At 40.1% G+C, this 23,394-nt stretch overlaps 1 long non-coding RNA gene across 1 annotated transcript in view; it reads right to left on the bottom strand.

Moving 5' to 3' along the window:
- The window catches only part of LOC139081003 (uncharacterized), a 41,829-nt gene extending 21,209 nt beyond the window's left edge, over positions 1-20,620 (bottom strand). The window contains exon 1 of the long non-coding RNA XR_011535927.1: positions 20,200-20,620. This is a non-coding gene — a long non-coding RNA (uncharacterized lncRNA). The remainder of the gene's footprint in view (positions 1-20,199) is intronic.
- Between the last annotated feature and the right edge of the window lie 2,774 nt (positions 20,621-23,394).

The raw sequence follows: 23,394 nt of genomic DNA, 5'->3' as shown, positions 1-23,394 counted from the left end.
AATAGAAGTTGCATGAGAATAGGCTAACTGCTTTACAAAGTAGGTCCAAAATCATAAAATGGCTGAAACACAACGGAAACGTATTTCTTGCTCATGTGACAGTACTGGGCAGGCAAAAAAAGTCCTTGGAGTTGTTTTGCCTCCACGGAGATCTGTTTTCTGGGCTGTCTGTTCTCTTCCATTGGTGTATGCCACACTGTCCTAATTACTATAGGTTTCAAATAGTTCTTGATAATGGCAAGATGAGCCACCTTTTGTTTTACCTTAAGGTTGAATATTTTCAATGTTTCACTATTAATTATGATATTTGCTGTGTATTTTTTGTAGATACTCTGTATCAGGTAAAGGAAATTTCCTTTTATTCTTAACTTGCTAAGAATTTTTCTAATTAATGGACAATGTTCTTAACAAATGTTTTTCTGCATCTATAGAGATTACCATGTGCCTTTTCTTCTTATTTATTTTTGTATTGTGGAGAATTGTACTAATTGATTTTCTAATCAAGTAAACCCTGTATTATTGAGGAAAATTCCTCTTGGTCATTTTTGTCATTTTAATATATTGCTAGATTTTTAAAAGGATTTTTGTACCTACGTATTTGTAAGAGAAGTAGGCCTGTAATTTTCCTTCATCATATTCTCTTGGTCAAGTTTTAGTATCAAGGTTATGCTAACCTCATAAAATGGGTTGGCAAACATTCCCTCTCTTTCTATAATCTAGAAGAATTAGTGTGTGATTAGAATTATTAATTTCTTCATTATTTAGTAGAACTCATTTGTAAAATAAAGAGCTGAGTATCCAACTTAAGTAGTGAGAAAAGAATAGAATATAGCTAAAGAAGATAAAAGGAAGAAATAATAACTATAACAGCAAAAATAATTAAATGAAAAACATAAAATAGAGAGTTTTAACAAAGTCAAAATTTAGTTCTTTGAAAAAACTAATAAAATAGACAAACGTATAACAAGATTAGTCATAAAGGAAGAAAAAAATGGCAAGAATGAACCATGTCAGGAACATAACTGCAGACGCTGTGAGATTTTAAAAGGTAACAAAAGGATGCTATGAATTACTTTAAGGTAATAATTTTAAAATGTAGATGAAAAGGACAAAATCCTAGAAATATGTAATTTACCGAACCTGATTCAAGAAGAAAGAGAAAACCTGAGTTTTCCATTTGAACATTAAATGAGTTGAATCATCAGTCAAATTTTTCCACAAAGAAAACATACCAGATCCAGATGGTTTTCCATATGGGAAAAAATTGAAATAAATTCTAGATGGATTAAAGAGTTACATGCAAAAGACAATACCCAAAAACTTTTAGGAGATAAAATGGAGATATTTAAAAATCTGTATGACTTCAAGATAGAGATGGAATTCTTAAATAAGACCAAGACTATATTAAGATTAAGATCTTTTGTTCAATAAGAGATACTTTTAAAAAAACATGAAAAGAAGAGCCACAAACTGGGAGAAGATATTTGCAACATAAGTAACAGGAAAAAAGATTAGTATTCAGAATATATGAAGAACTCTTGGATGTAGATAAGGAAAAATACAAACAACCTAATAAAAGAAAGTGGGCAAAAGACTTGAACGAGCACGTCACAGACAAAGAAATATAAATTTTCAATAAGCATGAAAAGATTGCTTGACCTCATTAATAATCAGAGCAATGCAAACTAAAACCACACTATGGTATTACTCACACCTCCCTAATTAACAATAATTAAAATGGAGATGAAATTAAGTGTTGGCAAAAATGTGAAGCAATTGGAGCTCTTTTACATTGGCAGTAGAAGTGTAAGTTGATATAACCACTTTGAGAAACAATTTGGTGTAATCTAGCAAAGTTGAAGAGGCACTCCCCTATGGTCTAGCAACCTTATTTCTAGGTACATATGCTAGAACTAGGAGATTTGTTGGTGAATATTCATAGGCGTGATATTTTTAATGGTAAAAAATTGGGGAAAAAACCCCAAATGCCCATCAATACAAGAATGCATAAATAAATTATTATTTATGCATAAATACAGTGAAAATGAGCAAACTACTGCTTCATAGGATAGCATGGTGAATCTCAGGCATTCAATGTAAATGAGAAAAAGCAAGTCTCAGAAATCATACAATAGGATTCCATTCGTATAAAATTAAAAAACATTAAAAACTAGACAATGCGTTCTTTAGAGATACAGAAGTATGTGATAAAAGTACAAAGAAAGTGCGCTGTAAACACAAAATTCAGGGCTGTGGTTATCTCTAAGGTAGGAAAGGGCCATTGGATCTGGGAGGGTCACATGGAGGCTTCAAATTCACTGGTGATGTTCCTCTTAAAATTGATGGTGGTATTGCGTGTTTGCATTATTATTCTTCATAACTTACACACATTTTATAAAGATAATTTTTAATCTATTTAATAAAGCACATTTTATATGAGAAAAAAGATAAAATTGGAGACTCAAATCAATGTTGACGGTGTCAAATCAAACATTCAACTAATAAGAGTTATAAAAAGAGAGAACAGAGAAAATATTCCTTCAGAGGAAATTATCAAAGAAATCACTTAAGAACATCCCCTGAGGAATAAAGGATGTGAGTTTCTAGATTGAATGGGCATGCCAAGGTACATAAACGTAAAATTCAGAACACCAGGGTACAGAGAACGTTCCAAAAGTGTATATAAAGAAACAGATGGCCTCAGACAGCAATACTGAAAGCTAGAAGATAGCGGAACATCATCTTCAAATTTCAGAGGGAAAGTGATGTCCAATCTAGAACACTGTAGCCAGACAAAAGATCAATCAAATATGATGGTAGAATAAAAACACTTTTAGATAGGAAAGATCTCAAAAGGTTTGGTTCTCAAAGTTTACCAGCTCGAGAAACCACTGCAGGATGTGTTCCATCAAAAGGAGGGAAGAAACCATAAAGAAGACGTGGGATCCAGAAATAAGGAATCCAGCACAGGCCAGAGGAGGTGAAGGAGGACCCTGGGGGCAGCCTTGCTGCAGGCCTAGGGAGCAAATAACACAGACTGGAGTGATGCCTCCAAGCGAAAACAGAACTGAGGCATTATCCAATGTGTTAAACCACATTTATGGAAATTTTAAAATTTCCTTAGAGAGTTTAGAGATGCACTGATGAGAGATGTATTTAAAAAGCAAATAAAAAACAGGTGATTAGTAACTCTGGGAAAAACCAAAATTAGACAAGATATAAAATGTAATCAGTGTCTAATGTCTACTATCATCAATATTTACATAGTTAAAATAATATAAACACTGAATATTGATTTAACCAAAATCTATATTATAAATATTTGGGGGTGGGGCAAAGTAAAAGTGTATGTTTAGAGAATTGTTTGAGACAGCTAAATCCTATTTTTACATATTAGCTAAACAATAGATAAGTCTAAAGTTGAAAACTTAAGAAATAGAAGTACTGACATTCTATACAGAGATATATACAAAATTACCAGAAGAAACATGTACTGCAAAAGATTTGAAAGTAGTTGCCTTCGGGAAGCAGAAAACAGGATTGAAAGGAAAGGGCAGGTGACTGCAGTCTTTTAGTTTGACTAGCCACGATATTGTGTTTTTTAAAACAACGTATAAGATAAAAAACTAAATTAAATAATAAATGTTATGTCAGCTATCTTGATAGGATTTTGGATTACCCAAAACTCAAGGAATGTACACTTTAAGATGTGTAGATCTCATTGAATACACATTTTACATCAAAAGAAAAAATCGGTAAATGCTGAGTTCCAATTAATGACATGGTTACTGGTGCCTGTAATTTAATTTGAAATCCTTCAAAAAATAAGGTGGATCAATGAATGGATAGATCAATATGTGATAAAACAAGTATAGTAAAATGATGATGCTAGAATCTAGGAAGTGGGTGTACAGGGGTTCCCCGTAAAATTCTTTCAATTTTGCTGTGTGTTTGAAAAGTTTTATTAAAAAAACGAAAACAAATGAAAATAAATTAAGCACTAAAAATAAATTCAAGAGAAAATGTTCTGTCTGATGTGCCATTTAGGTAAACTTTGATCTTAAAGTGCACTTGCTTTCCGGAAGCATTCTCTAGCCATTTGACCCACAGACAACTGGTCAAATCAAAGAGGGCAGTGACACATGAAGAGTGAGGGCAGGCTGGTATTTCTTGTTGGCACTTTTATCAGTTTCCCTGTGTTTGTGTGGTTCAAGGTTGAATATTTAATCTCTTAACAAGGTTTGTCCTCTGGTTATGAATATCCCTGTTGTCACAGGCTCATCTATCTCTTAGCTCCAATTGGACTGTGAACTCATCTAAGCTACAGTGTGTAACCTCCAGGGTCACACACTCAGTGGTTCATCAATATCAATTTTGCTCTAATATACCACAGAAGAAAAGCAGCTCTCTGGAATAATAGACTTAGGAAAAGGGTTAAGCTGGATTGTCTGCGGAATAGAATCACAGAGTTTTTCACTACAATGGTTCTTAGGGCTTGGATCCAGTCTGGTTGTTCTGTAGATGAAGAAACTGAGGGCAAGAGAGATTAAGCGACATATGCAGAGTGATATAGACATTTAGTGTGGTTATCTTTGGGTATTTTCTTCTTTATGCCCATTTTAAACTCTTAAATAAGCTTATGGGATGTGAACGCACATATGCTTGAATAAACACCCACCCTTTCCCCAAAGAGACGCTTGATTTAAAAGAAACTACAGCACTCACAAGGTTGTAATCTATCATAACATTAATAAAAAAAAAAAAAGAAAGAAACTACAGCACTTAAAAGACTACAAGATCCTATCCAGCCCATTTGTGGGGTGAAGTGGGAGCAGGAGACATGGGTGATGGAATGCTCCCTCATACTCGGTTTACAACCTCAGTGAAAAGCGTCTGTGGTGAAAGCACTATGCATGTTACACTGTGGATGAACCTCGAGCACATTATGCTAAGAAGCCAGACACAAAAAGGTCACATGTTGTATGATTCTTTTTACATGAAATATCCAAAATAGGCAAATCCATAAAGACAGAAAGCAGATTGGTGGTTGCCAGAGGCTGGGGGAAAGCGAATGGGAGGCAACTGCTTACTGGATATGGGGTTTTATTTCGAGGTAATGAAAATGTTTTAGAACTAGATAGAGGTTGTGATTACACAACATTGTGAGTGTACTAAATGCCACTGAATTGTTCACTTTAAAATGGTTCACTTTGGGGCCAGCCCAGTGGTACAGCAGTTAAGTTCCACTTCGATGGCCTGGGCTTCGCCAGTTCAGATCCCGGGTACATACCTACGCACTGCTCGTCATCCTGGATATGGACCTACGCACCATTTGTCATCCTGGGTACGGACCTACGTACCGCTTGTCAAACCATGCTGTGGCAGGCATCCCACATATAGAGTAGAGGAAGACGGACATGGATGTTAGCTCAGGGCCAGGCTTCCTCAGCAAAAAGAGGAGGATTGGCAGCAGTTAGCTCAGGGCTAATCTTCCTTGAAAAAAAAGAAAGGTTCATTTTATGTTATGTAAATTTTACCTCAATTAAAAAAATATATCTCTAGTGAGAGAAAGAAAATATGGCAAAATGTTAGCAATCGGTGGCTCTAGGTACAGGCCATCAGTAGTTCATTGTACTATTCTAGCAACTTTCTATTAGGTTTAATATTTTTCAAAGTAAAATATTGATAACAATAAAGCATCTCTAGAGAACTAAGAAATAATTTAATGAGATTGCTAAATTGAGGTTAACAGTTGCAATCAAATGCATGGCTTCATATCTATCATTTGATCACTGGTGTGTCAAAAATAGGAACAACTACTGCTTCATGAGCCAGTAAGTTTTTTAGCGGTGAAAATGACTTTTATGGAGAGTCACAATCCTACATTGTTTAACGTGGGAGCCTATTAAGATGCAAATTTTGCCAGAAAAAATGTTTATTGGGTCCCTCTGAACGGGTAGTATTAACCTGTGGTTTAACTGAAAGATCTGGGTTTTTGAAACTAGATGTGTCTTTTCTGGCTTTGTCATCATCAGGTGAGTCTTACACATCTACTGATGGCTAAAAGCAAAAGGGTGCAAGCTGACTGAGAGTGTCACAAGAGAAACATTAGGGGCACAGGAGACCGTCCTGACGCTTTCACAGAGTTCTGAAACTCAAGCAGTAACGCAGAAAAATTAACAGCCCATTCTGTAACCTCATGATGACCAGAGAGGATGGCTTGTCTGCCTCCACTGCACAGGGGGTCCGAGGGCGTAAACGCCTCTCTGGTTCCTTACAGGCCCGTGACCTAATTCTAAACTCCCCATCCAGCCATCTCTGAAGTCTGAGATGACACATTGACTTGTCTACACAAGACCTGTTTACTTGTTTCTCTGACTAAGATGTACCAAAAAAAAGTACACAAAGACACAGAAGGTTGCACAACGATGTGAATAAACGCTACTGAACTGACAAAGTGGTTAAGAGGGTAAATTTAACGTTATGTGCTTTTTACCACAATAATAAAAAAAGACCCGTAAGACCTAAATTTTATTTTTCATACAACAGACCTGAGAATTACTTTTCTTTTGTCTAAAATGGAGGTACACTGCCAATCTTTAAATCCCAATGCGACTTAACATACTCCAAATGAAATACAATCCACTCCTCTAGAGGGGAAAAAACCCTAGAAAAACACTCAGGCCTCTGCACAAATCTTCACTGAGCAAGAAAAATGGACATAAGGTTGGACTAATGGCAGAAGGACATTAAAAATAGAAAAGAACTATTGATTTAAAGGTGTTACCTCAAGAGATAAGCACCAATAAATATGGGAGAGCAGCGGTCTCCATACTTCAGAGGATGATGGGAACTAATCTATTCTCCTTTAGGCTTTACTCATGCTTTTGAGATGCAATTTAATGTTTATCTAGACGCTGCTTTGGGATTTAACAAATCACTAAAGGGAATAAAATGTTCAGTTCATAAATATAACTTTTGTAGGGTGACAAATACAGGAATGCTCTACTTAAAAAACTGAGTTCTTCTCTTTTTTTTGCAAAATTTTACATTTTCCCAGAACTCTGATCAAGTACATAAGAACAAATCCATGTTCAATCAACAAGGTCTAAGACGATCTTTAATATTCATCTGTCGTAAGGAGATCACGCTGAGCCTATAGAGCTGTGGCGTCCTATTCGGGAGCCACTGTAAACGTGTGGCTCTGGAGCACTTGAAAGGAGGCCAGTCTGAATTGAGATGCACTGTAAATGTAAAATGCACAGCAGATTTCAAAGACTTAGTATGAAAAAAAGAAAGTAAAATATTTCATTAATAATGCTTACGTTGATTACGTGTTAGAATGATAATATTTTGGATATATTGGGTTAAATAAAATATATTATTGAAATTAGGTTTACTTGTTTAGTTTCACTTTTTTAATGTGGCTACTAGATAACTTAAAATTACATTATGTGTTTAGCATCCTATTCTACTGAACAGCACTGTAAAGACCATTTGAATTTTCTATTTCATTCTCTCACTCTTTAGATGGGTCTTTGTGCTGTATGTAAACCCATACACGTGTAAATAATGTATTCTGATTATCAAAGTAATATATATTCTCTTTTAAAAAATGGAATATGTAAAAACCACTAAGAAAGAAATACTCAGAGATAAACATTCTTCCGTCTGTAATTAAAATGTCTGTTTAAGCCTGCCTTTTATGAACACAACACCATTTATACTAAACATTCCACTACTAAATGAGTCGACGCAAAGTAGTGTCAGTCCTGGAACTGATTCAGACAGGCCACTTGAAATTGCTTTTGTTCCTCAGAACTTGTTTCCTAGTGGATTTCTCCTCCATGTAGATTAATTTGGCTGGAGTAAGAAATGCAAAAATGTAAGTCGCTGTACTTGGCCCTACAAATCTCAGGAATGGCTTGGGAATGACTGCATCAGTTACATGATGGAAAGTGATCTCTGGCTAAAAAATTGCTGACAATTGAGAAAAATTACACTGACAGCATACTGATGAGACTGAGTTGAAGCAGCAAGAGTCTTAAATAACATTGGACTTGGTAAAATATTGGTTGAGATTTTCTTTTGAATGCAGGAATTATTTTTAAGAATCAGTTATTGTCTAGTTTTAATATAGCAGTGTAATCTACATAACAGTTGGTTAGAATGGAACTTTTCCCACCTCAGTTTCAGCTGAGGCGTCAATGCCACAGATATCAAATACAAAAGTGAGCAGGAGGCAAAACCCCATAGGCAGAAACTACAGGGGAAGTGTTCAAGTCCTGTTTCTGTGACTCTGGGATCCTCAACCAGGACAACAGCATCAAAAGAGGTCAGACTGTGGAGAGAGGAGGGGATTTGTGAAGAGGTTTCTTTGGAGAGAACTCTTGCTGTGCTTTAAGGGTAGAAGGACCACAACCTCTTTCACTCTTAGCTTTGTGGGGCAGACTTCTGGAGGGCTGCTTGGGAGCTTTGGAAAGTGTTTCCTGCAGAGATCAGAGAAATGGTTCCTCACTCACATCTAAGAAAGCTGAAGTGGAGGGCTGAGGCCCAGGGCATCTAGAACACCAGAAAAGGGCTGGTCAAGAGGAGACTGCTGCTTTGGATGGGCTTGAAATCCAGACTTTGTTGAGTCAAGAGATATAGGAGTGTCACTCGGGGATCAGATGAGGGCCTGTGGCTCATCTTGGGTCCTGTCCATTGAGACCCCCTAGAGGAAAAAGAGCAGCTTTTTCAACTCTTTAGTGGAAAGGATTAAACAGATTCCTTCAGCTGTTGTAAAGGCTGACTGTTACCTTCTTTTTAGCCAAATGATTTATAAAATCTTTGTCCAAAATCATTCATGCATATGATATAACCAATATATTGAGCAAGACTTGTTGTAATCTGTTTACTACGTTACCATTTTCCCAGTCCCCAAAGTTCAAAAGCTCTTCTCTCTCCTAGGGCCCCCAGTCCAGTCAGTTCACCTGTGTCCTCCTGTCTATGTTTCTATCTGCCTGATCTTTACTGCACCCATCCTCTTTATAGCCTTCTCACATCTGGTACTTCAGAGCTGCCTGCAACTCTTTCACTGGAATCTTTCCCAGATAATTCTTACTTGTTGTACTGCTTCCACCCACCCCTCCACAGCCCTGCTCCTGTGCCGCCCAATACATCCGACATACCACTGCCACTCACTTTCCTAACTGTACACCTCTGGTCATGTGAAGTTCTTACTCAAAAACCTTAACAGCAGTGGTTTGTAACTCTGTGAATGGGTAGGGGACATGGTATCTGGGGAGTAGAGATGGGGTTTAAGAGGGAATTGGGCTCTGGGGGACTTTAAAACTATACGTTCGCCTTTCCTAAGACATTTTTCTGCACCTCTCCTCCTTTCCATGTCTCCTCCCACCCCTAGATAATTATTACCAATGGGAATATGTTATCTATGTGACTGGGGGAGAGGCAGAATTAACCAAGGCTGTATTAGCTAAAGGTAGCAATGGTTTTGTAACAAATAAACCTTGACCACTCAGTGGATTTACTTTTCTCTCTCATCAGAGTCTAATATGAGTGTTCTGCTTGAACAGCCTCCTCCATGGCTATTCAGGGACCCAGACTCTTTCCACATTGTGGCTCTTCCCTCCTCATTCATAAGATGGATATAGCAATACTATTCTTGTAAAGGTGTTGTAATGATTAACACGTGAATTATGCCTGGTATATAGAAGATGTTCCATATTTCCTTCCCCTTTCCCTTTGTTAGGAGTTCCCTGGTGGGTCAGGATAAACTATTGACAACATTTCAACTCACCATACCGGGCCAGTTCTGGGCATTTTGAAATGCGAAGTTAACCTTTAGAATCTTTTTACCTCGCCATTCATTTTCCTCCTCCTACTTGTAGCCTGTCTGATATCCCACTTCCAGAGTATAGAGGCTCTTGTTCTCAATCATCACAGTTGGAAAAGTTCTAATACCTTCACCATCTCTCCAGCTCCAACATTTCCATTTCCTTTTCATTCTCACTCTAACTCCCAAGGGGTGAGATGTAAAAAAACTAAGATGTTATTCTTCTCTAAGTGATGTCTGTATCACAATGGGTGATTTCTACAGACAGAAATTCCTCAAGACCCGATAGAAGAAAAAGCCTTTATTGGCAAGATTTCAGGTGTGGAAATAGATGAAGGGGGAGATATTTGGTGAGGTGGATACCTGCCAGGTGGGTGGAGGCCAGCCGTGCCGCTCATTCCTTTCCTTTCCTCTTCTTTCCTTACTTTTACCTTAGGCCAAGAAGTTAACATAAGTAGACCCTTTCTCATGATAAAAATCATTGTCTTAATTTTGGGCCTAAGAATATTTCAGAATAAATGCAAATTTTTTTTTTTTTGAGGAAGATTAGCCCTGAGCTAACATCCACGGCCAATCCTTCTCTTTTTGCAAAGACTGGCCCTGAGCCGTGCCCATCTTCCTCTACTTTATATGTGGGATGCCTACCACAGCATGGCTTGACAAGTGGTGCATAGGTCTGTACCCAGGATCCAAACCAGTGAACCCTGGGCTACCAAAGTGGAACGTGTGAACTTAACCTCTGCTCCACCGGGCTGGCCCCTGAAAATTTTTTTGTAGAAGTGGGGATTTTGAAGAGCATGTATTCCAGATATGCTTAAGTAGGTATCATTCATTCATTCATTCATTCATGTGCCCAGTGCTAACCTTGTTGTGGAAGTTTTAAAAGATGGCCACAAATTCTTTGAGATTCCTCTCATAAATTAGTAGGGTCTACCCCTTTCATCATCTTAAATCTGGGCTGGCCTTAAAATGTGGCAGAAGTGATGCTATACGACCTCCAAGGCACTGTCAGAAGAAGGCTTGCAGCTTCTGCCTAGTTCTCTTTGAACACCTGCTCTCCAGAGGCCTCCCTCTTGGGACCCAGCCACCATGCTGTGAAAAGCCCAGGCCACATCGAGAAGCAGGTGTAGGTACTCCAGGGGACAACCCCAGTTGCACTCCCAGCTGACAGCCAGGATCAACTGCCAGACTTGTGAGAGAGCCATCGTGGATGTGCAGCCCAGCTGAGATTTTGATGACTTCGGGCACAGCAGACATCTGACTGCAATCGTGAGAGATGCCAGTGAGAACCGTTCAGCTGAGCCTTCCCTGAATTCCTGACCCACAAAATGGAGAGCAAAATGAAGTGGTTGTCTTAAGCCTCTAAATTTGGGGATAATCTTTTATGCACCATGAGATAGTTGGAATAATTTTGATGTTTATTTTCCTTTTATAATCCTGTCTTTTAAAAAAGCTCAGAAGTTTTGTTTCTGGTAAAAACTAAAAGGCTCCTGGTCCCATAAGACATTAATGTCCTTTCAAAACTTTCTAACTCAAGAGAAAAAGAAGAGGCAGGTTCCAGCTGATCTCCCAAAAACTTAGTCCTTGATTTCAACTTTTACCTTCCTTCCAACGTGTCAAAGTAGTGACCACGAATTAACACAACACCCTCACGTTCTCTCATAAATCATACTTTGGGGGTAGGAGAGGAACACCTAACTTCAACTGAATAAAATAGTGTTTGAATATCCTAGCAAACATGTTGCAAGAGAAGCAAATTGGTTTTTCATTGAGCAACCCACCTAAAGTGTTACATTTCTTGGACACATTTTGAACATACCTGACCTGTGATGAAGTAGGGTGTGTCTTTCCAGCAGAGAAATTTCTCTAAGAATAAGAATTTTCAAGATTGATGAGGCACAGAAGTCGTATACTATAACAATCATGGAAACAAAATGGGATAAAACATAGCAACTTTTGAAGTTCCGCAGTCCATATTATCTACAATTGGCTGCTGGAGTTCCTTCCAAAAACGTTCTTTACTTTAGATGTTTCAAAGTAAATCTGACCCAAAGCAAAGGGTATTGACAAAATAGAGTTCAATAAAAGAAAATAACAGAACATGAAACTTAATGGCAGCAGAAATTTTCATGCAAGAGAATCATCGAAATAATTTGGCCATGATGCAGCACATTTAAATATGAGACCTTACAAGTATAGGAACTATATCCAACCCTAATTAAGATATTTGACTTCTCATGTTGCTTCTAGTAGAAAGACATAGATTCAGAAATCTGATTTCAACACAATTAAAACTATATGTGAGGGGCTGGCCTGGTGGCGCAGCAGTTAAGTTTGCATGTTTCACTTTGGTGGCCAGGATTTGCCGGTTCAGATCTCGAGTGAGGCCTTACGCACCGCTTGGCAAGCTATACTGTGGCCGCCATCCCACATATAAAGTAGAGGAATATGGGCATGGATGTAGCTCAGGGCCAGTCTTCCTCGGCAAAAAGAAAGAGGAGGATTGGCGGTAGATGTTAGCTCAGGGCTAATCTTCCTCAAAAAATTAAATTAAATTAAATTAAACCATATGTGTCTTCATGTAATCAATATTATGTATTTATTGTCAGACATTGTGCTAGAGATCAGCATAAATGTTATCCTAAAACTTATAGTCTAGTGGGGGAAATGACAAGTCTAAAAAAATAAGTTAAATGTGTTTAATATAACTCATATATATAAAACCCATGTATAAAATCCTTACAACATTGCCAGGCACATAGTGAGTGCCATGTACCTGCTAAGTAAGTAAATAAATATCCATCCATTTATTTATTCAACAAATATTTATTGATCACCTTCTACATGGCAGGCACCATGCAAGGTGCTGTGGGGACAGAGTGGTGAACAGAGAGTTTACATTCACAGGAGAGGACAGATATTGAACAAGCAGCAAGCAGGGGCATCCTGGGAGCATTCCCGGGATGCTTGGGAAACAGGAGAAGGCTACTGACCCCAGGTGGCCAAAGGCCAGGCCAGGCCTGGCCCAGGCTGGATGGACTCAGCAGTATGCCTTCTGGCCATGTGACAAGAAAAGTAGTTTACCCTAAACCAAAATGAAAATCTAGTATGTAAAGTCAAACTTGGGAGAGGTTTGAAGGCCAGCAAGGCAATCAAAATCTAGTCCCTAAATTCCATACTGGATCAGAGGGAAAGTCCAGGTGCGGAGACAAGCACTGGACTTCATGCATTGGCCCTCTCATGAGAGAGCAAGAGGACAGTGTAGTTGGAATGGAGGACTAGGCATAGTGCTGAGGCCCCGGTCCTTTGGTGCCAGAAGTAGAGTCGACCACTCATAGCACAAACAGGTCTGGACCAAGACATGTTGGAGCTTGAGGCAGACTAAGAATTTGATATACTTCAGATGATATCCTTTCAATCTTAATGCAACAGTTATTTAGTGAAGGAGCTGAGCTGGCACCCAGATAATTTTTTCATTTCCACTGCCTGCTTGGCTAAAGTGTGACCCATTTATATTTTGATGGTTATAGAAGTAGTCACATGTGGAGATCTGAGTTAAATGGTACCATATTTCTGATTTCCATTGGGAATATAATTGCCCTTACAGATTGGTGCTCAGAGCACTTATCCAGTTGGCCTACCTTTTGACTTGGCTCTGAGCACCAAGGATCTCAGAATAGGGGTATCTGCTGACTGCCCTGGTGTGAATGGCCAAGGGCTGTTGTGTGTGTGCATATATATAAAGGTGTATCTGTGTGTGTATGTGTGGGTGTCTCCCTCCTCCTGAACAAGGTGGATTCTGCCAGGTTTGGAAATACAGCAAAAGGATTGGTCCTATGAGGGTCATCTACATTTTACCACTTGAAAGTTTAGAACTTAATCATTTTTATATGGCCTTTTCCCTTTTTCCCCAGAACCTGGATTTAGAAGTCAGCAAACATAGTAAAGCTATGTCTCTGTTCCCTAATGGCTGTGAGACTCTGGGCAGGCTACTTAACCCTGTTAAATGGTAGTTTTCTGATCCATAAAATGGGGATAATGATATTTAGCTCATAAGATGGTTGTGAAGATAAAACAGCATATTGAAAACATTTAACGTGATTCCCTGGTCATAGTAAGCACTGAGTAAGTGGAAGTTATTGCTGTTAGAATTAAAGGTACTAAGCAAGGGCTGTGAATAGCCAGATGCCACCAGAACTAGGGTTTATGCTCATTTCATAACATTATGGGCAAAGTCTATAAATGGAGAATTAAAATACTGAATAGGCTGTAGACTTAACTAAACCAACCCATTTAAAATGGTCCATCATTTGCTACTTTACGAGGTACTCAAGAGATAGTCAGTTCTTTTCCGGACAAACAGATGGCCTTTCCTCATCTTAAAATAGGCAGGATGACTTTATGGACCCAAGCTGATCTGGCTTAAAAACCCAAGCATTTCTTATTTCTATGTAAATTAATAATTCAATACAAAATTTCTAAATAACAACTTCCATTTCACTAAAAACAAGAGTCCACTAATGGATGCCTCTAAACTTAGCAACCACTCCAGATGCATTATTGGTGGGTTTTTGTTGTCTGTCTCATAATGCGCACTGACGGCCAGGCACTGGCAACACTGGATGGTGTTAGACGCAGCTAGGCAACAGTCCAGAACCACCTTCTTCCTGGGCTATAGATTCTAACCCTATTACACGGACTTTCAATCCATTAATTAGCAATGAAAAAGTAGGGAGTAAGAGTGCTATGTTCTGACACCAATAGTTTCAAACAGCCTAATAAGACATACTAGGATGCCTTCCAAAATTGATGAGCTCAACCGTTGATGGGAGTAACCCAAGAAGAAGAAAATGTTCAGCACAGCTGAGATAACCCAATAGTTCTTCCCTGAGCTACTCATGAATCCTGAAACTGAAGTTCATTTGGAGCTTTTTGTTTTGTTTTGTTTTTAAATTTGGAATGGGAAATGCTTATAACTCTCTCAAAGTAGAAAGGTTTTTTTTTTCTCCTACTGCCTGACATCATCAGGTTCCACTCAGGCTTTGAAGTGTGTTTTGGTTAATTATTAGATTAATTACTAGGCTTCCATTTTAACACTTGAAATAAAATAGTAATAACTATACGTTACTCTGCAAATGTGTTGTCCTTTCCGCCTTCCCTTCCCCCGCCACCAAATCCTACTCCAATGTGGCTATTTGGGGGAGTCTTGTGAACACTTCTTTCCTGCTGTCACTCACCAATGGGGCAAAACCATTTAAAATGAGAAAGTTTTGCCTGTGCCTGAGTGTTAGCTGGTGTGTTCCAGCTGGCTTGGAAGGCAGGCAAAGCACATGTATGCTGAAGGCAGGAAGGCAAGAGAGAGCTGAGAATGGTTTAAATGCAAAACGATGAGGTTTAGAACTTCAAATTTTGGGATCAGGACCAGCAGCAGTACAATTCCAAGTCCTTGCTCCCAGGTCTGACAGCAGGCGGCAACGTGTGGGCTCACAGCCAATTGGACACAGGAGCAAATATGTAAGAAGAGTGGGCTGAGAGGGGCTGCTCATATGCTTAATGGATATATAGGTGAGTGGGCCATGCCTCACACACTGGGCCAGCCTGTGGCAAGATGGCAAATGTGGCTCCCTTTCCTTTCATTGTAACTATTGAAAATATATTCTGTAGTTTACAGCTGGTTATATAATTTGCCGGGCCTAGTGCAAAATAAAAATTTGGGGCCCTCTGTTCAAACAGCAGGAAAAGAATGCTATTACGGGTACTAAAATATAAAATGTTTTCTTTCCTCTGCCTGCTCACTCTATCTAACTCTGTGTGTGTGAGGGGTCTTTTTGGGTTCCTATTTAATGTCACGCTAAATCCTCACAGGCACCTAGGGATCCCATCCTGTGATGGGGTGCATGTGGTCCACTGGCTGCCAGGTTCCCCCTACCCGACCAGCCACTGGACCTGAGTCCAGTGTCCCAGCCTCAGCCAGGAAGTCAGTGCCCACTGCCCACTGTCCCACCCCGTGGCAGATGGCCAACTCTCAAGGGATTCCAACTTCCATACCTGCATCAGGGATGGGCTAGGGGCTCACCCCTACCAAGTTGCCTGCTGAACCTACTATGGTGCTGCCAGCCCAGGGTGGGGACGGCTTTTGCCGTGCCCCACCTGAGACACCATGTGGGGCCCATGTTCAATCTTAACCCCCACGTGACATTCCCAGCACCTGTGCCAGGTAGAACATGGGTCTCCTCCCTCACCTCCAACCCTCTACCCGACCCCATCCAAACCACTCCATCCTCTTCCCCCAATGCTACCTGGATACTGTGGGGGCAGAGGGTGGCATTGGTCACAGGGCAGAGAGGGGAGCTTGGGCAGGGCTGGGGCTCCAGTGGGTGGAGGAGAGTGGGGGGTTAAGAACCCATCAGGGGAGGTGGGGAGATAGCAGGAGGTAGACTCACGGCGGGCCAGGCTCCAATCGCCCTGCTCCTATGCTGCGTTGTCCCGTAGGGCTTCACTTACAGAGCACAGATTCAAAGATAAAATTATTAAGAATTTCAATATGACAATAATAGAACATTGAACCACAGGCAGGATCCTTCTGAGCACAGGGCCCTGTGCTACAGCGCAAATCAGACACCCAGGAAGCCACCCATGCAGCAATCTCCAAACACATTCCCAAAGAAAGCCCTCCAGGGGTGACACTAAGCAGGTTCTCTTAAAGCCCCTGGCTCCTCAGCTAGCTGTCAGAGCTGAAATTCAAAGCCAAAAATACTGGATATTCCAGTATAGCTCCATTTTCTTTATACTTTTTTATATGTTTCCTCTGCTTCTGAGTTTCTACATAAGTCTTTTTCTTGCCTGCCTAAAGGAGAATAAACTCCTAGCAGGAAGGGACTGTATCTTTCACAGCAGAATTTTAGAAGTCTGCATACCCCAAATTCATTCTTTGGGCCCAAAACTTAACCTGGCAAGAGCGAAGGGAAGAAATAATCCACTGACAAACTCTTAAACATTTTGAGTACTTTTCATGCAGAATTTTCTAGACTCTAATTAACCCTTTTCATAGGCCTTTGAAATGGGAAACTGCGTTTTGACTGCGTTGGTTTATAGAAAGTTTTGACAACTCAAAGCCTCCAGCTATCTCCTGACTTCCCTCCTAGTCCAGTATTCTGAGACGGGGCGGCACTAGGACCTTGGTGGCTGCTGCTTTTACTTCTGTCTACGCCTGTGTCTATATCCACAAAACTCTCCCACACCCACTCAGTCTCAGCACAGAGCCCCAGCATGTTCTCAAATACCACCGTCCTCTTTGTTATCATCAAAGACATTTTAAAAGCATTGATCCAATCCTGTGATAAGTAAATTATGGAATAAAATAAAGCCAAAGTTGTTTACTGACTGATTGACTCTTCTCTCTGCACTTGACAGTCGATTGTTCTGACTTTCAAAGACAATGAACTTGACAGAAAGGAAACCTATATCATTTGTGAACTACAACATCACATTGCATAGAGTGCATTTGGAACACTGTTAAGACAGGATACATTTAGTTCCTGCCTTGTAAAAGTCATCTGAGCTTAGCAATAGTATATGTATTTTCTGGGAATTTGTTTAATTAATGTCAACATGGTAACAAAATGCTCGATACTATTTTGCAAAATTACCACGGAAGTTCTTTCCCTAAAACACGCTACTAGTATAGGGTGTCCTCCTTCGCTTGTATGCCTGCTCATAATTTAGAACCAGAGGGGTCATAAAGCCTTCGAAGGCTATTCCCTCATGTGATGCTTCCCTGTCATTGTGTATGCCACTCAGGTGCTGCTACCTGACTTTTCTGAACCTCAGTTTCCTCATCTGCAAAACAAAGCTAAGACTTACCCATCCCACAGAGTTATTTTCAAGATCTAAGAAGAAAATATAGTTAAGGCACATTGCAAACTCTAAAGCCCAGTTCAAATATAAGTGATTCCCCTTGCCCAAGGTCACACAGGGTGTTTACATCAAACCAGATCCAGATCTGGAGAGCCTGACTCCTTGTCCAGTGCTCTTTACATCATGTTTGCAGAGATCCTGAACCATGAAAAGGGACAGTTCTTTATCACCCACTGCGCCATCTATCTGTCTGTCCATCCATCAGTCTGTCCATCCGTTCATCCATCATCTGTCCATCCATCCATCCATCCATTCATTCATCCATCCAACCCACAAATACTTATTGAATGTTCCTGCTCTCATGGAGCTTACCAAGTAAGTAAATAAGTCAATCTTAGAGAGTGATAAATGAAGATGTAATATGGAGATATGGAGAAAAATAAATGGAGTGTGCTTGAAATTTTAAGTAGGAGAGCAGGGAAGGCCTCAGTGAGTAGGTAATATTTGGGCAATGAATGACCTGAAGGAGGTGAGGGAGTAAGCCATGCATATGTCTGAAGGAAGAATGTTCCATATGGAGAAACAGCATACACAAAAGATGAGAGTACACTTTGTGAGACTGAGGAATAACAAGGAGGCCTAAGACAGCAACTCCACTGGTCCGTCTATGAGATCAGAAATCCCTGATGTTTTTCCACGTTGTATTATTGTGGGTGCCCTGGAAAACAGACCCTGAGGCAAGGCTTAAATGCTAATCCTTTCAGGAGAGGTATAATCCAGGGCAGCTAAAGTGAGGACAGAGAAGAATGAGATTCAAACATAAGATGATGCCTTGTGGCATTGGCTACTGCTTCCCAACAAGCTTTCCAGCAAACTGTATGAGAGACACAGCTGATTCTCTCAGGTGCGCCCACCTGGCCCCATGGCTAAAGGAAAGAACTGTGCCTCATCACAGTCCATCCAAGGAGAAATGTATAGGAAACTTATCTGTTGACTCTCCCACCTCCCATTTCCCCACTGGTCAAAGTTTACCCCACAGGCGTTAACTTCCCTGTACTTCCACACATAAAATCATATACAATCTGTGCATTTTATTATATGTAAAAATAAAGAGTATTTTCTACAAACAAACAAAAACAAAAACAGAGTCTGCTCCTTCAGTCTAGGTCCTAAAGTGAAGATGATTTGCAGCAGAACTAGTGAGGAATAAATCTTTGTTGACGTAAGGCACTGGGACTTTGGAGTCAATTTTTATTGCAGCGTAACCTTGCCTATCCTAATTGATACGGGGATTCACTGCCCCATTAGCGGAATAAGGATCTGAGAAGTTTTTCAGTAAAGAAATCTGCTTGACACTATTTAATCCAGTACTTCTCAAACCATTTTGACTATTGAATATTCTTTTCACAGAGCACCTTAATATTATGGAAGTAGTCTGACAACACGCAATCTGTATAATCTTCAAGGAGATTGGGATGGACACCCTTTCCTAGAATAATTAAAATATTCCCAGATCTTGGCAGTTTTGGGCACAAATGATGTCACGTTAACATTTATGCCCAGACCATGAGGACTCCTAGCCCATCACTACCCCCAAAAATCCTCTCGTGTCCCCGGGACTTTGAAGGACAATGTCTTACAGGTATTCAAGAAAGTACTTGTCCACATTCTTCTGAGCTGTCTTTGTTGTCAAGGTACATAGGTCCCGACAGTTGCCAGGTAGGCACCTGTTTCTCTTCTGTGAACTGCCATTCTCCATTAGTGGCCACCCCAAGGCCCTAGAGTGTCGATGCTATGTGGTGGTCTGTGGCAGAGTAGGGCTGAGGGAACATGGCTCCTTCTTGGGCCCAGCGTGTCAGAGAATCTTCAATGAATAGAGCCCCTTCAGCCTTAACTCAGAAGGGAGCAGAGGCCTTTTTACAATATTTGAATATCCAGACCCATCTACAGGGAAATCTCTGAAATTCTTCCCACCACAGACGCCATGTTGGAATTCTCAGCTTCAGTCCCATAAAGTGCTTGTGGGAAAGAAAGGCTTCAGGCGAATAGTGGTGAGTCTATAACGGAGAGAGGGAGATAGACGGGAGAAGTGACGGGGAGAGTGAAGGGGGAATAAATCTGGTAAAAGCTCGAGATTTAAAAGGCAACTTGAAATTAGGCCCGGAAGCAAGTTCACTAAATGATTGATGAGTGAATCCAGTAATTAAATCAACCTAGTTCCTTTTAGTATGATTTTTCCCCTGAGAATAATCAGCAGAACTCCAAGAAAAGTGTTTGCCAAAGTTATCTCATGTTTAATTATCCATACTTCTGTGCCATGCACAGAGGAAGAGGAGAAAACCAGAGGTTTTGACTTCATGGCTTCTGTTTACCCAGTAAGGTGGCCGGGTTCATGGGCTGGCACAAGGAGGGGAACCATTGTCTTGCCTGATACAGAGGTGAATTTTGTGGCTGTTTTGTTTATAATTTTTGATCTAGATTCAATAGTTCTTCCCCATGGAACTTACCTCAAAGAACTTGGCTGAAGGCATTTGGAGTGATGAAAGTTTTTTGTAGATATGCTTCTTAAGCAAACAAAAGTTTGTGCTTTCCCTGGCAAAGCATTGCCTTTGTGACAGTTGAAGAAGTCTTTCTCTTTCAAAGGCAGGATAAATGGAGCATTGTGGATTGGGCTGTACCTCTCACATATGTAGGGGGTGGCTGATGGGTTGATTCCGCAGGTGCCCAGGAGTGGTGAGAATTCTTAGGGTAAGCCGCTCCCACCTGCTTCCACTGAATCCTTCCTAAAAGGGATTGCCCTTTGGCAGAACGTCATGTGGAGTTGCTTCTCACCCTAGACCTCAATTTCCTCATTCTTGAAGATTCCTACAAAAGAAACCTATCTCTTGCTTTCATTTGCTCTCCATGATACTGTAAGCGGGTGCTCCAGAAGATGCAAAGGCGAGCGAGCCAAGGACACTTTGTTCTGATGCCTGCTACCGAATGTACTTTCATACAACTCTCATTAGTCACCCTGCCTTGGAACTCCTGTCAGGAGGTGACCGGGGGCATCCCATATTGATCGTTTTCTCTTATTATTATTATTATTATTATTATTAACTCATCAGGTTAGCCTTTGTGATAAGAAGTGGGAAAGCAGGAAAGAACTGGAGGTATTAAAAACTTACTCTTTGATTGCCTGGAATGACTGTTCTCCTTAAATATGTATTATTTATTTGAAAATATTTACCTAAATCTCCTAACTCTAGATAATATTTCATCACAGATAGTACTCTTTCAAGCTTTTTATTGATATATGCTATACATACAGAATAGTGCATATAATCTAAATGTACAGTTCACTGAATTTTCAAAACTTAAACACATGCTGTGGCCAGTACCCTGATCAAAGAAAAAGACTTTACCAGCACCCCAGTGGCCCCTTCCCCCCGCCCATATTCCTTCCAGTCACAACTCCTACCCCTAAGGATAACCAGTAGCCTGACCCCTAATAGCAGAGATTCTTTTTGCCCACCTTTGAACTCCAGATAAATAGAAGCATACAGCATGTACTTTTGGGGGGGGGCCCGCCCGGTGGCATAGCAGTTAAGTGCGCACCTTCTGCTTTGGCGGCCCGGGTTCGCCAGTTGGGATCCTGGGTGCAGACATGGCACCGCTTGGCAAGCTGTGCTGTGGTAGGCGTCCCACATATAAAAGTGGAGGAAGATGGGCACGGATGTTAGCTCAGGGCCAGTCTTCCTCAGCAAAAAGAGGAGGATTGGCAGCAGATGTTAGCTCAGGGCTAATCTTCCTCAAAAAAAGAAAAGAAAAGAAAAGAAAGAAGCGTACAGCATGTACTCTTTTTTTCTGACTTCTTTCAGTCAGCACTATGTTCATGAGCTCCATCCTTATTACTCCATGTAGTTACAGATTTTTTATTCTCATTGCTGCATAATGATATAAATACACCAGAATTTATTTATCTATTTTTCTGTTGATGGACATTTAGTAGTTTCCAGTTCAGTGCTGTTATGAGTAGTGCTTTATAAACATTCAGATTCATGTCTTTTCATCAACATAAGTAACGTTTTTATTGGATATATGCCCAGGAATGACTAGGTCATAGGGGAAGTATACATTCAGCTTTAGTAGATATTGCCAAACAATTTGTTTATAATTGTACCAATTTGCAGTGGCAGTGACGAAAGTACCAGTTGCTCTACATCCTCTCCTAAAATGTACTTACACAGGTCCCCTACCTACTGGAGCTTGTGGTATATTCTCGTAGCTAAGAATCCAGATTCTGATTCTGGAACTAGACTTTCTGGGTCCAAATTCCAGCTTTATCATTTAATAAGTGTATGACCTTGGGCACCTTACTTAACATTTCTGTGCCTCAGTTTTTCCATCTGTAAAATGGGGATAATAAATCATCTATCTCATAGAGCTAAGGATTAAATGACTAAATGCTTATAGAACACTAAGAATAGTGCCTGGCATACAAAAAATACTCCATAAAGGTTAGATATTATTTTCGTTCAAATGTATTGAAATTAATTGCCACCAGTGAGGTAAAGGAGTTGTGTGTCATACTGTAAAAGCAATAGAAAGTTTCCCACATAACCCGGGGAGACAATAAGATCAGCGCCACAAGGGGTCTCTGTACGCAGGAGCAAGTTAGCATATCTGATCCCAGTCTCAGGCTATGCAAATCAAAGCTAATTCTTGGGAACCAGAATGTGCAAATTAAACCCAAATGCCGGTGCTCTGAAATATTTATAAGAGAGTGTAAACCATGTATAGAATCAATATAAACGAGTCTTTGCTTTTATTTACGTGTTTATTTGGCTAGTAAGTCAGTGACATTTCTCCTATTAAGTTAGCTGATCTTAGTTTTAATGAATTCCTTACAAACTTTATAGACTTTTACAGTCTAGCCCTTGGCAAACACTTTCTTAGGAATTGACATAGATATGGATTTCCGTAAATAAATATGGATTCAGTAAATATTCAATGGAGGAAAGAGAAATGATAAAGAATGATAATAAGAGAGTCACTGGGTAGGTAGGAAGTTCAAAGTCACACATGGTTGAACCTCACTCCAATCTCCAGGTGTGGGCCACTAGAATTGGTTTTTAATGTTAAATGTCAGCAAATACATTTTCTGTGTCTCATCATCTAGTTTAGTGCAACTCTGGCTGCACATTAGAATCACCTGGGGAAATTTGACAACTGCAGATGCCCAGCCTCTCGCCCAGAAATTCTGATTGACTTTGTTTGGCAGCAGGGCCCAGATGTTTCTTTTCCTTAAGCTCCTCAAGTGATTCTAATGTGCAGCCAGGGCTGGAAAATATTGTTCCTTCTGAGTGTCCATAGTGACAATACTGGTGGTGCCTTCTAAGTGACTATCTCCTCCAGTGGGGTCAGAGGGAGGATCCTAAGCAGTTTCTATGGAGTCTGTCTGCTTTGGTCAAGAAAAACTCCAAACACTGGCTCAACGGGTTTTTATCTGGTACATTTTCTCTCCTACCTATAACCTCAGAATATTCCAGTCTATTTTAAGCCTTCCTGTGGTTTCTAAAGTACAATACTTTCCGAACTGAAGACTTACCATTTCAAATCTCATGGGCTATGATTCAGTCCAAGCAGAACTAAACAGAACTAACTACTCCAATTAGTAATCGGACATTTTCTTATTGATGAAAAAAGACACATGAAAGTGC

The sequence above is a fragment of the Equus przewalskii genome, chromosome X, assembly GCF_037783145.1.
Source record: "Equus przewalskii isolate Varuska chromosome X, EquPr2, whole genome shotgun sequence".
NCBI classification, from domain to species: Eukaryota; Metazoa; Chordata; class Mammalia; order Perissodactyla; family Equidae; genus Equus; species Equus przewalskii.
Note: the sequence above shows the minus strand (reverse complement) of the source record. Positions and strands in the feature narration are given on the sequence as shown.